We start from the raw sequence: 15,383 nt of genomic DNA on the forward strand, positions 1-15,383 counted from the left end.
GTCTGTCCCAGGTGGGGGTTGGGTCCCTTTAAGCACAGCCCTCGGCTAGCCAAGGCAGCAGCTCCACACTCTAAGTCCTAACCTGATGCCCTGCTGGCATCTGTTCCGGCCAGCCTTAACTTTGGTTCAGGGTCCACTCAATGAGGACATGCTATTTCGAATTAGCAAAATGCTAATTCGAATGAGTTTTTAGGTCTAGATGCACTAGTTCGAATTAGCTTAGTTCGAATTAACTAATTCGAATTAAGTTAGTTCGAATTAGTGCTGTAGTGTAGATATACCCTCAGTTACTAAATTACTCAGACTCATGGAAACTCATTTCTGCTCTCATTTCAGAGATATTGACTAAGTAAGTCTCATGTCAATTAGAATGAAACCAAACAGGAAGCTCATTTGCTGCTGCCCAATGTCAGGAGCAATCTAACTTGTCCACTGAAGCCACACAAATAATGTCATTTTAAAATAAAACACTTGGATAAGAAGTCATCCTCCTAATGTAATTAGGAAACAGAGAGTTTGAGTTTTAATGTGAAAGACAATAAATCCTGTTTATTATTCTTATGACAAAATACACAAAAGAAATGGAGAGTACAATTTTGGAGTTCATTCTGAAAGTACACCATTTCAAAGCAGCAATAAACAATGAATTGTTTCTGTATGCAGAAAGGAAAAAAAGGCAACATATTTTGGAAATTCTAAACCACGTTCAATCCTTTATCCTAGATTGAAGATGCATAATTAATAATATCACACATAATGCTACTATTGCCAGTTTATGAAATTGTATTTCAGAGACAGGAAATCCCAAACTTGTGCCCTTAGAAAACAGAATTGTAATTCAATCTCAGAAAGCAGAGCATGACTATTAACTAGTCCTCTGTGGAATTCCTTTAGGCCTAGATCTAGCCAGGCACTTAGGTACATCCTTAACATTAAGCACAGGACTTGCTCCATTGACGTTCTGAGGTCTTGCTTGTATATTTACATATGTTTGCATATTATTAATTAAGTATGATTACAATAATGCCTGGATGTCCCAAATAAAACTGGGATCCCCTTGAGCCAACTGCAGTATAAACACAAATGGTTCCTGCCCCAAAGAGCTTACATTCTAAGGCCCTGACTCAGGAGGTAACATGCCTAAATTGTAAGTATGTGACTATTCCCATAGACTTTTCTGAATTGTGATTTAAATAGACAGAAAAATACAAAAGATGGGAGAATGTAGGTATTGATATGCCCATTTAATGGGTGTACAGAGAAACTAAGGCATAGATCCTTAAAGTTATTTAACTTTATTGACTTCTTTTGAAAATCAGGATTTAGGGGTGTGTCTGGACTACATTCCTCTTTTGAAAGAGGAATGCAAATGAGGGAAATCGAAAATGTAAATGAAGTTCTGATTTACAAACCTCATGCTTTATTTGCATAATCTCTTCTGGTCACATTTTCAGAAGAGATTTTTTCAAAACAAATAAGCAGACTAGACAGGGTCCTTTTGGGGAAAAAAACACCCCTTTTTGAAAGAACCCTTGTTCCTGAAATAATGAGGTTTACAGGATTCTTTCAAAAAAGGGTTGTTGTTTTTTCAAAAGCAACCTGTCCAGACTGCCTTTTTTTTTCTTTGAAAAAAATCTCTTCCGAAAAAGCAATCCGAAGAGATTATGCAAATGAAGCACGAGATTTGTAAATCAGTGCTTCATTTTCATTTTCGATTTCCCTGCTTTGCATTCCTCTTTTGAAAGAGGAACGTAGTCTAGACGCACACAGGGAGACATCTTCTCTGTCTTTGTAAGATATAAAAACAACTTCAGAAAGAAAGCCACCTTTTCCCAAAGTCATTTGTATTCCACAGTATTATTGCAAGGAATATAACTATGTTCCAATCACTTTTGAATGGTACTTTTACTAAACATTTTTAGTTCATTTGTTCATTAGCATTTCTCTTATGCTTGGCCCTTACATCAAGAGATTTTTTATATATATAACCGTTTCATTCTTTCCCTCATAAATGGTCTTTAAAAGGTGCTATAAACAATGATTTATAGTTTCGGCTGCCATGATGTTTATAAAGTGAAACAGTCACTCTGCTTAGATTTTCCATAGAGGAGTCGAAGATGAAAGTCTGTGGTTCTGTGTTTCCCATGCCATGTGGCTACCCATGGGTTAAATTACTTTCAAGATCCTCTAAGACTGGCCTTTTATGGAATCATCCCAAAATTTGCCTTGTTGCACTCTTCATAAAAAACAGGGAAGAAATCCCCTATATGTCAAATGCTGCTTTCAGGTTTTCACTTCAGCCAAAAAACAAAGGACTTTGTTGCTGGAAGTAAAGTAAAATTAGAAATTAATCATCACAGTGAGATGCTTAGAAGATCAAAGTTCACATGCCAACATTGGGATTATATCCATATAATCAACACTATTCACTCATTCTAGGAGAAGACATTAGAAGGTAATGATGGAGTATGGACTTTTGAGCCAAATACACACATATATTTTTCCTCATCTGAAACAGAATCAGCCAAAAAACGTATTTGCATCTTTAAGGTTTCTTTAGTGTTTATATTCTTAATTAGAATTTTGAGTTTTGTGTGTTTTATAGAGGCAGATTATATATTACAATTGTATTAATTGTATGTATTAATATTGCACAAGTACCCCAATCAGGGAATAAGAGTCCATTGCTAGAGGAACTGTACAACCCAAGGATAATCGATGAGTTTGCAAGTTTATAACCTGGGATTTAGACAAATTAGAGTATGTGAATAAAATTAAATCAATGCACACACAATTAAATACAGCAAAGAAAGAACCTGGGTACATGTTGCAAAAATCACTGCATCTCCCATAATAAACAAAATGCCAGTGCTTCAGACAAAATAGGAAAGATGCAGATATGGCAGATCTGGTAGCATTTCCTTCCACAATTCACATAAATTACCCTGGCCATTGGTATTCTCATGGCATGCCTGTCTTCTCTTGCCCCCTACACTGTGTACAATCCCCATGTTACTTATGGATTAAGAGAAAGACAAAGCCAAAATAAATGGGAGCAGTAGTTCTGGAAATTGGTTCTTAGTATCCACAATACTGGTGGGTGTATAAGGAGATCTTTCTGCAGAGGTCAGAATAAGATTACAATCCTTGTTATCCCATTACACCAATTAAATTGATTGACTTCTCTGGAATTTCTTCTGATTTTGATGCGGGTATGTGAGGGGAGAATTAAGTCCTAGAGTCATGAAAGAATTTCAATAGAGAGTAAAACTACAAGTGAAAACCAAAGCTTTAGTAAGGTTTTGTATTCCATGAAACCTCACTGATGAAATAAAAGTCAGGAATAGATGTGCCAAACAGAAACAACTTCTAAACAGAATTATTTTTTCCCCAATTCCATTCTCCTAAATACCTATTGCCTGGAGGGAGATCTTGCTTAACCAATAACTAAAAATACCTATCAAGTCATTGTAATCAATGACACATTGATATTTGGCTTTACTGGTTTTTAACTTTAACTTCACTTACTCTCATTTATTTAGTAGATAGAAATCCATATGATAATGAGGAATGTCCTGTTGATTATTATCATTCATGTCATGTATCTTTCCTATTATGCACCATGAAGTATGCATTCTAACAGCCTGTTACTCTGCTTTGTTAGTGAAGGTTAACTTTGTTTGTTCACTTGGGATCACTTTGTTGAGTTATTGCTACTAACAACCAAAATCTGCCTGCAGATAAATTCATATAACTCCCATTCATTTCAGTGCACATGTTCATCTGAATGCAAAATTTGGGTCAATATATAGATGATCATTACAATAATTTGTTTTGCAGTGGTTTAAGTGCCAGGTGCCAAATTATTTTGTTACTTGGTTCTCAGTTATGAATTGCATACGTATGTGTCACCACATGTGTGAAGAAGTGTCCAATAAGTTATTAATTCCTGTTACAATTTTTATTTTATAGTTGGTTGAATAGGCTTTCTTCTAGAACAACTATGATGTTTCATTGCTATTCTCATCTTTTTCCACTGAGGGAAAAACTTTTGCTTATAATTCTACTGTCTACTGGAATCTGAGAGATGCCAACTGACTAAAAACTTGTTGAAAACTGATTTATTTTGCATACAAGCAGCACTCTTCCCTTTTTTGGTGAACTTCCAGAATATTGCCTTGAGCAAACGGGATATGGATTTCACCTAAAATTCATCTTTTTGCACAAGGTCCTCTCTTATCCACACTATATTATGCTTTCAGGATTATAAAACTTGTCTGGCTCCACACACAAGCTTATTATGAATATATTTTAAATCTGTGCTTCCTGCACTCCAGAAATCCTATAAGTAGGGCCAACTCATTTTCAGAGATCATTTCTGCTATTCTACCTAAGAAAAGAAAGCATATTTCTGGGGAATAAGCTTTTTATTCAGAAAAAAGTATTTACAAAGTTGAGGAACAAGGAAGAGAAAATATTAACAGCTAAACAATATGAGGGAAAATAATTGAAATACTAACCATATAATTTTATCAGAAAACAGATGTTATAAGTGGAAATAACTTCAGATTTGTTGTGATAATTACTATAAAAATCTCAGCAGAAAAAGCCAGTGGAGTCAATGTTCTGGGGAGCTTCAAAACACTTTGATGAAAGTCGGTTCTGAGCCTTGATCTGAGCTAAAGGAAAATGTAGTAATTGTGTTTAAGATAAGAAATGAAATCCAAAAAATGTTTAAATGTACAAGTCATTTCTGGGTAAAGAGACTATTTTATGCATTTGTTTTGGGTGGATTTTTCTTTGAATAAAATATTAGAAGATTTACCCACTGTCGGTCAGATCCTTCAGGGCAGGAGGCTGGTGGTGTGGGGGATGCAAAGTCACGGTTGAGGGGTAAAGAGGAGCTTAGGGAAAGGAGTAGGGAGTGCAGGAGTCAGGACAAGGCATGGGAAGTAAGGGGCTCAGGAAGGGAGTGGGGGCAGTCAGGTGGTGGTTCAGGCTGGCTGCTCTCCAGGTCTGGATTGCTTGCCAACCCCTGTGGGCATTCTAGGGTATAACTGTCCCCCATGCTTACTGTACCCCTGTGGTCATTCATGAATATAACTGTCCCAGCTATCCCTCTCCTCCCTTTTGGTTTCATGAGAAACAATTGCATTCCACGCACATCCCATTGTCCTGAAACAACCAAACCCTGATTTTGCTTTAAGACAAGGGTGAGCAATAACATGGTAGAAGTTCACCAGAGTTAGCCTCTGGCAGGCTACCACCACTATATTTACCTGCAGTGCTGCAGGTACCAGTGATTGCAGCTCCCTCGGGCTGTGAACTACTGTTTGTGGCCAATGGGAGTGATGGGATATGGCATGGACTGAGACACTGCCTCCTGCAGCTCCCATTGGTTAGGAACAGTGGTTCATGGCCAACAGGATCTGCAATCATTGGTACCTGCAGCTGCACAGGTAAATATAGCAGTAGGTGCCCACCAGGAGTTAGCTTATGGACTAGTATTTGCCTAACCATGCTTTAGGTGGTCCTAGTGCCTACTGTTTAGAAGGAATTCTTGACTCACAGGTGGAGGGATAGATACACAGAAAGATGTTCAAACTCTCTCAGATGTGTAGCAGATAATAGAAAGGTTTTATATTATATCACCATTCAGTTGTTTAGTAGAAAACACAAATGTAAAACAATGTCAGAATGTTTTTTTCTGAAGAAAAAATGCATAGGGCCAGGTAGGCAGGCAGAGCTTCAGAATTTCAATGTGTGGATGAGACAATGGTGTAGAGAGGAGGGGTTTAGATGTATTAGGAACTGGAGAAACGTTTGGGAAAGGGGGAGCCTATACAGGAAGGATGGACTCCACCTAAACCAAAATGGAACCCGACTGCTGGCACTTAACATTTAAAAGGTCGTAGAACAGGACTTGAACCAAGGGCTGGGGGGAAAGCTGATGGGTGCAGAGGAGAACAATGATTGGACAGAAACATCTCTTACAGGAGGATCTATTAATAGAGATTTTCTATGTTCTAGTCAGGAGAGGACAGAAGTATGGGTCAGTTCGAACTAGTGGGGTAATGTAGGCATACCGCACTTGCAAATGAAGCCCGGGATTTGAATTTTCCGGGCTTCATTTGCATAAGCCGGGCGCCGCCATTTTTAAATCCCAGCTAGTTCGAACCCCGTGCCGCGCAGCTACACGCGGCACGGAGTAGCTAGTTCGGATTAGGCTTCTAATCCGAACTAGGTGTACTCCTCATGGAGCCTAATCCGAACTAGCTACTCCGTGCCGCGTGTAGCCGCGTGGCACGGGGTTCGAACTAGCTGGGATTTAAAAATGGCGGCGCCCGGCTTATGCAAATGAAGCCCGGGAAATTCAAATCCCAGGCTTCATTTGCAAGTGCGGTATGCCTACATTACCCCGCTACATTGCATGCAAGTGCGGTATGCCTACATTGCACCCTCTTTCGAGAGAAGGATACAAATGAAGACATGCGAAATTGCAAATAAAGCTGGGATTTAAATATCCCGTGCTTCATTTGCATATTTGCATTATGGCACTATTTCAAAATAACAGACGTTGTTAAGACGCGGTTATTTCAAGAGAAAACGCTTCTCTCAAAATAACCCTTATTCCTCATACAATACATTGTAGGTACAAAATCAAGCACCTGAAATGTGTCTGTGGTGAGCAGACTGTGTATTTCTGCCACCTGAACAATCTCTGAAATTCTGGGTGCTGCCAATTTGATCTTGCTATTAATAAGCATACTGCTCTGAGGACGGAGACAGATCTTTAGCTAGTGTAAATCAGCATAACTCCATGGACTTCAAAGCCTCCATCTTCTCTTAAAAATGAACAGGAAATAATTGTGTCAGCTGTGTGTGTTCTGCTGGAAAATGTGACCATTGTATTTCCAAAAGGTGTTTCATCTGAGCATGAATAAATATTTCATGGCTTCGGGCTGTTCAAGGTACTTGAGGTAAGCATAAGTATTAATTAGGAAATGTTAGCTATGCCTAGTTGCATCCACCCTTCTTATTTATTTATTATTACATAGGATGTAAGAGACATGGGCCATATCCATGAAATCAATAAAGCTATGCCAATACACAGTAGCTGATGTCCTCACCCAATGTCTACAACTTGTTCACTATAGTCTCAATTATATATAAATGCTTGGAGCAGGAAGCCAAAAAATGTGGACTAATAAAGGTATGTCCTTTTATCACTATCAGTTATAAAGAATCATTATTTCCTGGTGGCAATTAATCATCGTGTCATTCTATATTGAATGAATTCCAATCAGTTACAAGTGATTGCACATCACTCTGCATCAATCAAGAAAGATAACTCTTGATGTGATAAGAAGCTAAGGTGATGTCAATTACAGTTTGTTGATATTCTTTGATTGCATATTCTTTACAAATACTAGAGCACCTGAATTAAACTATATAGTCTAACCTGGCTGTTCTGTGTTTCACAGATGAATGTGGAAGAAAAATTGCAAGTGGTAAAGCCTGACATATGCATTGCATAATCACCATTTAATAATAACACATATGCTCCAGCATGCAATAGAAATTACATCATTTAGCAAGGTACAAAGGAGATGTGAAAGATAACCTGATGAAAATGTGGAAAGTATTGGTATAATCTTTTTATAAATCTGTGTTTCATTTCAGTTTACTTGCTCCTTTTTTTCCCCAACTCATTACTTGGACTCAAAGGCTACGTCTACACTGCAGGCTTCTTGTGCAAGAACTTTTTGCAATGGAAGGAGAGGGACAAACCCTCTCTACGATGAGGAATAAACCAGTTCCACCCACACCCAGGGCAAATCAATGGATCTGGAGAGGACAAAGTTGGAGGGAAATTGGAAACTAAGACTTCTGAGCTGGCACACAGGCAAAAAGAGGACTTTTACTCCTACCCAGTACAAGACACATGGTTGCTTGGGTCAAACAGGACTGGGTAATCTAAGCAAGGACAAGTTAAAGGTTGGGTAAGATTTAAGAACATAGACTTTTATTTTTTTTATACTTTGTTCTGTGTGCTATAGCCTTCTGGATGAGTAAATAATGCTTTGTTGGAAGAAGCTGATTTTGTCACCTTATTCAGCTCACTGGCCCCAGGCATCTGGAAGAAAAGAGCTTAGAGGTGCCACACTCACCTTGGCCTATCAGCTAAACACTGCTGATAAACAGCAGAGCTGCTACCCACAGATCCAGTCTAAGAAATGCAGGAGTGGATTGTTCCATCTAGGAAAGAGTGAGGGTAACAAAACCTGTCTCCAAAGGATTGCACTCAGAAGGGACTAAAAGGGTGTCTAAAGTGCTACTTGTTCTGTAACTGTGATGTACACATGTAGGCAGCATTGTGAGATCTACAACTGCCTGGGTGGCTATTGTATAGAAAAGAAGCTTTGAACCAGAGGTCAGCGCAAATTGATTGCTTTTAGAATCACAACTGTATGTATAAATGGGTTGCCCCAAATAATGCCCCCTTATTCCACAGGTGTCTGTTTGCCATTTTCTTTCTCCAATTAGGTACAGTCATAATCTGTGGAGATAATGCAGATGTAGGTACATTTAAAACAAAGAAAAAGGAGAATGAAAAGTGACACAGAAGAGACAGGAGATGGCATATATTGGGATCTAGTGTGTCCTTTAAATTAAAAGTAACCACTCTGAAAAGAGAAATGTTTAAGAAAGATAAAATCAAACTAGAACCAATACAGAGGATGATCAGAAAGTTGGCTATCTGAAGAGAGGAAGCTTGGCTTGTTTAGTCTAATCCAAAGAAGGCAGAGGGGAGATACAATTGCTCTCTATAAATACATCAGAGAGATAAATACCAGGGGTGGGAGAAGAGTTATTTCACTTAAGTGTCAATGTGGACACAAAAAGAAATACATATAAAATGGCCATCAATCATTTGAAATTAGAAGATTTCAAGCCATTAGAGTGAAGCTATAGAGTAGCAGGGACAAAATATCTAACTGGCTTCAAAACTGAGCTTGATAAATTTACAGAGGGGATGGCATGATGAGACTGCCTATGATGGCATATATCCCATCTGCTACTGTGAGTAGTGACTATGGGTAACCAGAAAGCAAGTATGAAAGGTTGGGACAGATATTGGGGAGTAAGAGGCACCTATATGAGAAAAAGCCTCTAATATTGGCATTGTCTCTATAAAATCAGGACATTTGGTCACCATAGTAGTAAATATCCCCAGCACCAGATGGGGAGAGAGAATTCTAGTACTGAGAATTCTTTCCCAGTTGTCTGCCCAGTTAGTCTGCCAATATGCTCAGAGGCCAACTGACCACTATATTTTGGGGATTGGGGAGGAATTTTCTCCAGATCAGACTGGCAGAGAAATTGTGTTTGTTGGATAATTTGTTTGTTTGTTGTCTTCTTCTGCAGCACAAAGGCACAGGTTATTTGTAGGTTTAAACTAGTGCAAATAAGGGAATCTCTCAGAGGGGTAGCCATGTTAGTCTGTAACTTAAAAAAAAGAGTGGTCCTGTAGCACCTTAGAGACTAACAAAAATATTGATATTGTATCATGAGCTTTTGCAGGCACAGAACACTTCTTCAGATGAGTGGAGCAAAAGGGAGAATCCCCCCAAATTTAAAGCAGAAAAAGAAGGGTGGGGCGAAGCTGTCAATTATATTGCCTATGATAAATGAGGCTAAAAGAGTGGGCTATAAGTGTCCCATACTTAGCTTTTGATGTCATTTGGGTGTTGAATATTACAGCCCATCTAGTTCATGTCTTTGTTCAGTCCCTGGGAGATAGGGTCAGATTTGTATATGAAGGCCAGTTCCTCAGTCCCTGTAGTTGGTTCCTGAAATTACTTTGTAATAAAATGGCTACTTTTAAATTCATGAATGAGTGCCCAGACAGGTTAAAATGTTCCCCTACAGGTTTCTATGTGCTACTATTTTAAGTATCTGATTTGTGACCATTAATCTTTTCTCATAGAGACTGTCCAGTTTGGCCAATATACATGGCAGAGGGGCACTGCTAGCACTTGATGGCATATATCACATTAGTGGATGTGCATTTGTATAAGCTGCTGATGTGGTGGCTTATGTGGTTAGGTTCTGTGATGGTGTCGCTTGTATAGATGTGTGGCAGAGCTGGCATTGGAGTTTATTACAGGAGTTGGTTCCTGGGTGAATATGTCTGAGGTATGATGCGTGGTTGCTGGAAAGAATTTGCTTCAGGTTAGGGGGTTGTCTGCAATAAACTCTATTGCCAGCTCTGTCCACACATCTATACAAGTGACACCATCACAGGACCTACGACAAAGAATGGGGTTGTGGGCTGTGCCCACGAAAGCTCATGATACGATATATATATATATATATATGTTAGTGTCTAAAGTGCTACAGGACCACTCTTTTTTTTTTTTTTTTTTAAAAGGAATCTTTGTGTAGTCCCCTTACTAAAGGTGCCTCTGCTTATTTTCTGGAAAGACCATGTGTGCTGCAATACAGACTCACAGACTACAATTCCCATGAGCCCTTGAGAAAAACAGGAAGGAAGTTACTCTTGTGTGGAGAGATCTGTGTCTCTCCATGTGCATGAGGAGAGAGGCCTAGCAGTCTGTGACTCTGCCCTTGGATTTTGGAACACAAGGGTAGCCAGGCTGCTGTGGAGGAGTTTGATCCAGTCCAGGGGCTGTTAGAGTGTGTCTAGACTACAGGGTTTTGTCGACAAAAGTGGACTTTTGTCGACAAAACTATACCTGCGTCCACACTGCCTTTGACTTCTGTCGACATAATGTCAACAAAACTCAGCAGTTTTGTCGATGTATGTAAACCTCATTCTACGAGGAATAACGCGTTTTGTTGACAGAGTTCTGTCGATAGAAGGCATTATTGTATCTACACTGTCCTTTGCGTCCACACTGTTATGTCAACAAAGCGGCTTGCTTTGTCGACAGAACTGGATGTAGTCTAGACACTCTTTGTCGACAGAAGTTTTGTCGACAGTATCTGTCGACAAAACTTCTGTTGACAAAACCCTGTAGTCTAGACATACCCTTAGAGTGCAGCTACAGACTGGGACTAGAGACTTTTGGAACTGGGATCCAGCAGGCTGCTTCTGATAGGCACAGCATGAGGCTGTAAGTAATTGGGCCTATTTGGGAAAAGTGCTGCCTGGGACAGAGCTGCTGCCTAGCTTGGATCCTCATACACACTTTCTACAGATAATCTCCACTACAGCTGCAGTTCTTCAAGCGCGCCCACACAAGCAAGAGTCTGGGACTCTGAGTCCAGGGGTGTGCACACTCTGGGGTGGGATCAATATTGGCAGTGCAAATGCTAGATATATAAGTTCCAATTATTGTTGTGCACTTTGTTAACTGATGTTATTCACTGTTAATTTGTTAATCCTATTTATTTAAGTTAAGTAAAGATTGTTTATTTTAATGTAATCTATTAGATGTACATGATTTGTAGTTGTTGTTCTGGAATTAGATCCAGATTATAGCTGGAATGAGTATATTCCTGGAGGCTCTCAAGGCACACCAGTAAGTGTGTACAAGGCCAACCAGGTGGAGGCACCGCCATTGTACATTCTTCATAAGCAAGGATCTACAGCAAGGGGGTGGGTAGGTTTTCCCCAACCAAACAACATCACCACTGGGGTACTCAGGATCTCCTTTTATGTCAAGACCGTCAGGTGCCCTGGCACACCTGAGAGTGTGACCTGCTCCCGAGTAACCCGGGGAGGAAAAAGGGGGTTACATCTGTAACCTGAAGTCTTTAAATCATGATTTGAAGACTTCAGTAACTCAGCCAGAGGTTATGAGTCTATTACAGGAATGAGTTTGTGTGGTTCTGTGGCTTGCAATGTTCAGGAGATGAGACCAGATAATCACAATGGCCATAACATCTTTCAGTGAGTCAACACAGCAAAGAAAAACCTGTGGATGTCCCATCTGTCCCAGGCTTACGCGGCTTAGGCTGTGGAGCTGTTTCATTGCTGTGTAGCTTTCTAGTTTTTTTATTAAGACTGGATATTGGGAACCCATCCACTTTTCAAAGCCCCAGAGCCTGGGCTCCAGCCTGAGTCTGGAAGTTTACACAGCAGTGAAACAGAACCCTAGCCCCCATGAGCCTGAGTTGGCAGGCATGGGCCAATCACAGGTGTCTAATTATTCTGTAGACATGCCCTATGAGTCATGGAGTCCCAGTGACTTCAATAGGAGTAGCACTAGGCCCTGAGTTACTAAAGTATTTCCAGTCATAAAACAGTGGCTAAGTAATTGCTATTATGACTGTCCACTCCACTGACCTGAGTAGAACTGCCTCTGCTAACACCAGCAGCGTGTCTTTGTGTAAACAGAAATGTGCCTGCATGGCCATCCCAAAGGGATTACAGGCCCTTGGGCAACCCCTCCCCTCAGTGCTCCAGGCATGGGGCCTAGGGCAATTCCCCAGCCGTAGGCCCCACTCCTCCACTTCACCACTTCCCCTCCTCCCCTGACCACTTAGCCCTGCTGCACCACACTCCCCAGCCTGCTGCACCTTGCTACTCGATGCGTGGCAGGAAGGGGAATGCTCTCGAGCAGGCACTCTGCTTCCTGCCATCACTGAGAAGCCATGAGCAGCGGGCTGAGAGAGAGTGGTGGGGCAGAGCGGAGAAGGCTGCTGGGCTGCTACCGCTATCCACATGGTAAGTGTGTGTGAGGAGGGGAAGGTGACCCTTGCACCTCTGTCATGCCAGTGCCTCATAATCCTCTGGTTCCTCCCATCCATAGGCCAGTTTGGGATGGTCATCGCGGGGCCTCCAAGCAGTTGCCCTTGATTCGTCCTATAAACAGGACAGCTCTGTGTGCTGCATAGTCTCATAGGGTATGTCTACACTACCCCGCTAGTTCGAACTAGCGGGGTAATGTATGCATACCGCACTTGCTAATGAAGCCCGGGATTTGAATTTCCCGGGCTTCATTAGCATAAGCGGGGAGCCGCCATTTTTAAATCCCCGCTGCTTCGAACCCCGTGTAGCGCGGCTACACGGGGCTCGAACTAGGTAGTTCGGACTAGGGTCCTATTCCGAACTACCGGTACTCCTCGTGAAACGAGGTGTACCGGTAGTTCGGAATAGGCACCCTAGTCCGAACTACCTAGTTCGAGCCCCGTGTAGCCGCGCTACACGGGGTTCGAAGCAGCGGGGATTTAAAAATGGCGGCTCCCCGCTTATGCTAATGAAGCCCGGGAAATTCAAATCCCGGGCTTCATTAGCAAGTGCGGTATGCATACATTACCCCGCTAGTTCGAACTAGCGGGGTAGTGTAGACATACCCATAATGTGGACATGTTTAGTTTCATAAAGCACCTCCCAGTAGGTCATTATGCCCTTTTCTTATACATGAGACTGAATAGTGCTGTGTGAGTCCTTTTTCTTACTGATAGCAAACCAGCGCAAAATTAGGTTTTCATGAAAATGAAAAAAAGGAAGGCTGCCTTCACTAGCGTGAACTGCCACTTAGTTTGAATGCTTGTTAGAAAGTCTCAAGTTTCACGGGCAAGCATTTCCAAAGTCAACTGATCATTTCACACTGTCCTAACCATTGTAATCATCAAGTCAGTTTATTATCCTTGAAGCAAAAAAACAGTGGCGAGCAGGTTGGCGTGCTATGGTTTTGACTAAGTCTAGTCAGACTTTTTTCTTTGTCTATGTCACTCATTGCTGCTTGGAATGTACTGTACAGAGTTTTCCATTATGAATCAGATCTTGGGGCCGTTCAGTCTAGTATCCTGTCTTTTGATAATGTCCAATAACCAATGTGCCAGACTCATTTAAATTGCTAACACTTCTGGGCAGAGCCTTCGGGGCACCAGTCATTGCAGTCATGTTTAAGGCTTATAAACCTTTCTTTTTGTTTTAAAATGCTTCTTTGAGCATGAACAAAACTCAGACATTGGAAAAACTAAAATGATGTGGTTTTAAGACTGAAATGTGGCTGCAGGAATTCTGTCATAGAAGGAAGGAATCCAAATTGGCCATAATGTGTCTACTGGCAAATTGGGAACACAGTTCTAAAACCTGCTGTTTTAGTCTCTTAATACTATAGAGAGGAACCAAACAGATTGCTGGATATTTCGCATCCATCTCTCACTTCACCTTAGGGCCCAACTGTTTCCTTTCTTGCCAAATAACGAGATTCAAGAGATACAAATGTGCTCCAGAAAAGAAGCACTAATAACATTTACCATCTTCCTGATACATACTCCTCAGGCCTTTTTCAGTGTCTACAGTAGGAACTGAAACAAAAGATAGGACTATGCAGCACTTTAAAGACTAACAAGATGGTTTAATAGGTGATGAGCTTTCGTGGGCCAGACCCACTTCCTCAGATCAAATAGTGGAAGAGGATATACTGATCCTGCACTGGTGAAGTCAGAGTTAAAGAACAGCTCTTGGCCCAAAAGGCCATGCCCCTTCAATCTTGCTGCCTGTGCTCCCAGTGAATGGAGCATTTGAAAGGAAGTAGCTCAGCTCAGCTCAGTCTGGGCTGACTGAAGTTGAGTGTCAGGAAGCTGCTGGGGTTGAGCTTCCTAGGTGCAGCACAGGAAGCCAGTTGGCTGCAGGAGCTGAGAGGGGCTCCTTGCTCTTACCAGTAGAAGAGCTGCTGGAGACAAAAGAGAAAGGATGTGAGAAGCACTCCATATTCAACCCCAAAGACCAGGGATGGGAACCTAAGGCCTGGGTGCCGGATGGAGCCCCCGGCTTGCCTGGATCCAGTCCCTGAGCCTCAGGGTTCACCCCCAGCACTGGGGAGCCTGCTCTGGCACTCCAGCCCCCTGCAATCATCCCGTGGAGCTGGAGCACACAACATCTACTCGCCTAGCCTGGGCCCTCCAAGGCTCTGGTGTACAAGGGGAAGGTGAGGAGTGTCTTTCTGCTTCTCAGCTGGGGACCACATCAATGAGAATTTGTTTCTTCCCCGCCTGACTGATTTTTCTGTGGGTTAGTGGCTCCTGACCCAAAAAAATGCCACCGCCCGTGCCTTAGACAATGCTAGAGCGACGAGGACAAGAGTAGGAAGTAACTCAGGGATGTATTTGGGGTACTGGGACCTGAGCCCTGTGCCAGGATGCCTTGTATCAAAGGACCCTGAGTCAGAACCCAGCAGAGTTGGGTGCACCCGAGCTTTCCTACCTCCCCACTACCACTTGGACTTTCGCCACAAGGTGACTTTACTCTAATAGTGCAGGTAGGAGAAGCAGCCCCTTTGAACTTTACCAGCAGGCATTACGCCATTAGGCAATACTGCTGGCCTGGGACACCCAGGAAGCCCTGACAGCCTGTTGTACAACATGTCCCATAGCCACAGAGGGAGCAAAGATGGTGTCTG

The sequence above is a fragment of the Pelodiscus sinensis genome, chromosome 2, assembly GCF_049634645.1.
Source record: "Pelodiscus sinensis isolate JC-2024 chromosome 2, ASM4963464v1, whole genome shotgun sequence".
Lineage (NCBI taxonomy): Eukaryota > Metazoa > Chordata > Testudines > Trionychidae > Pelodiscus > Pelodiscus sinensis.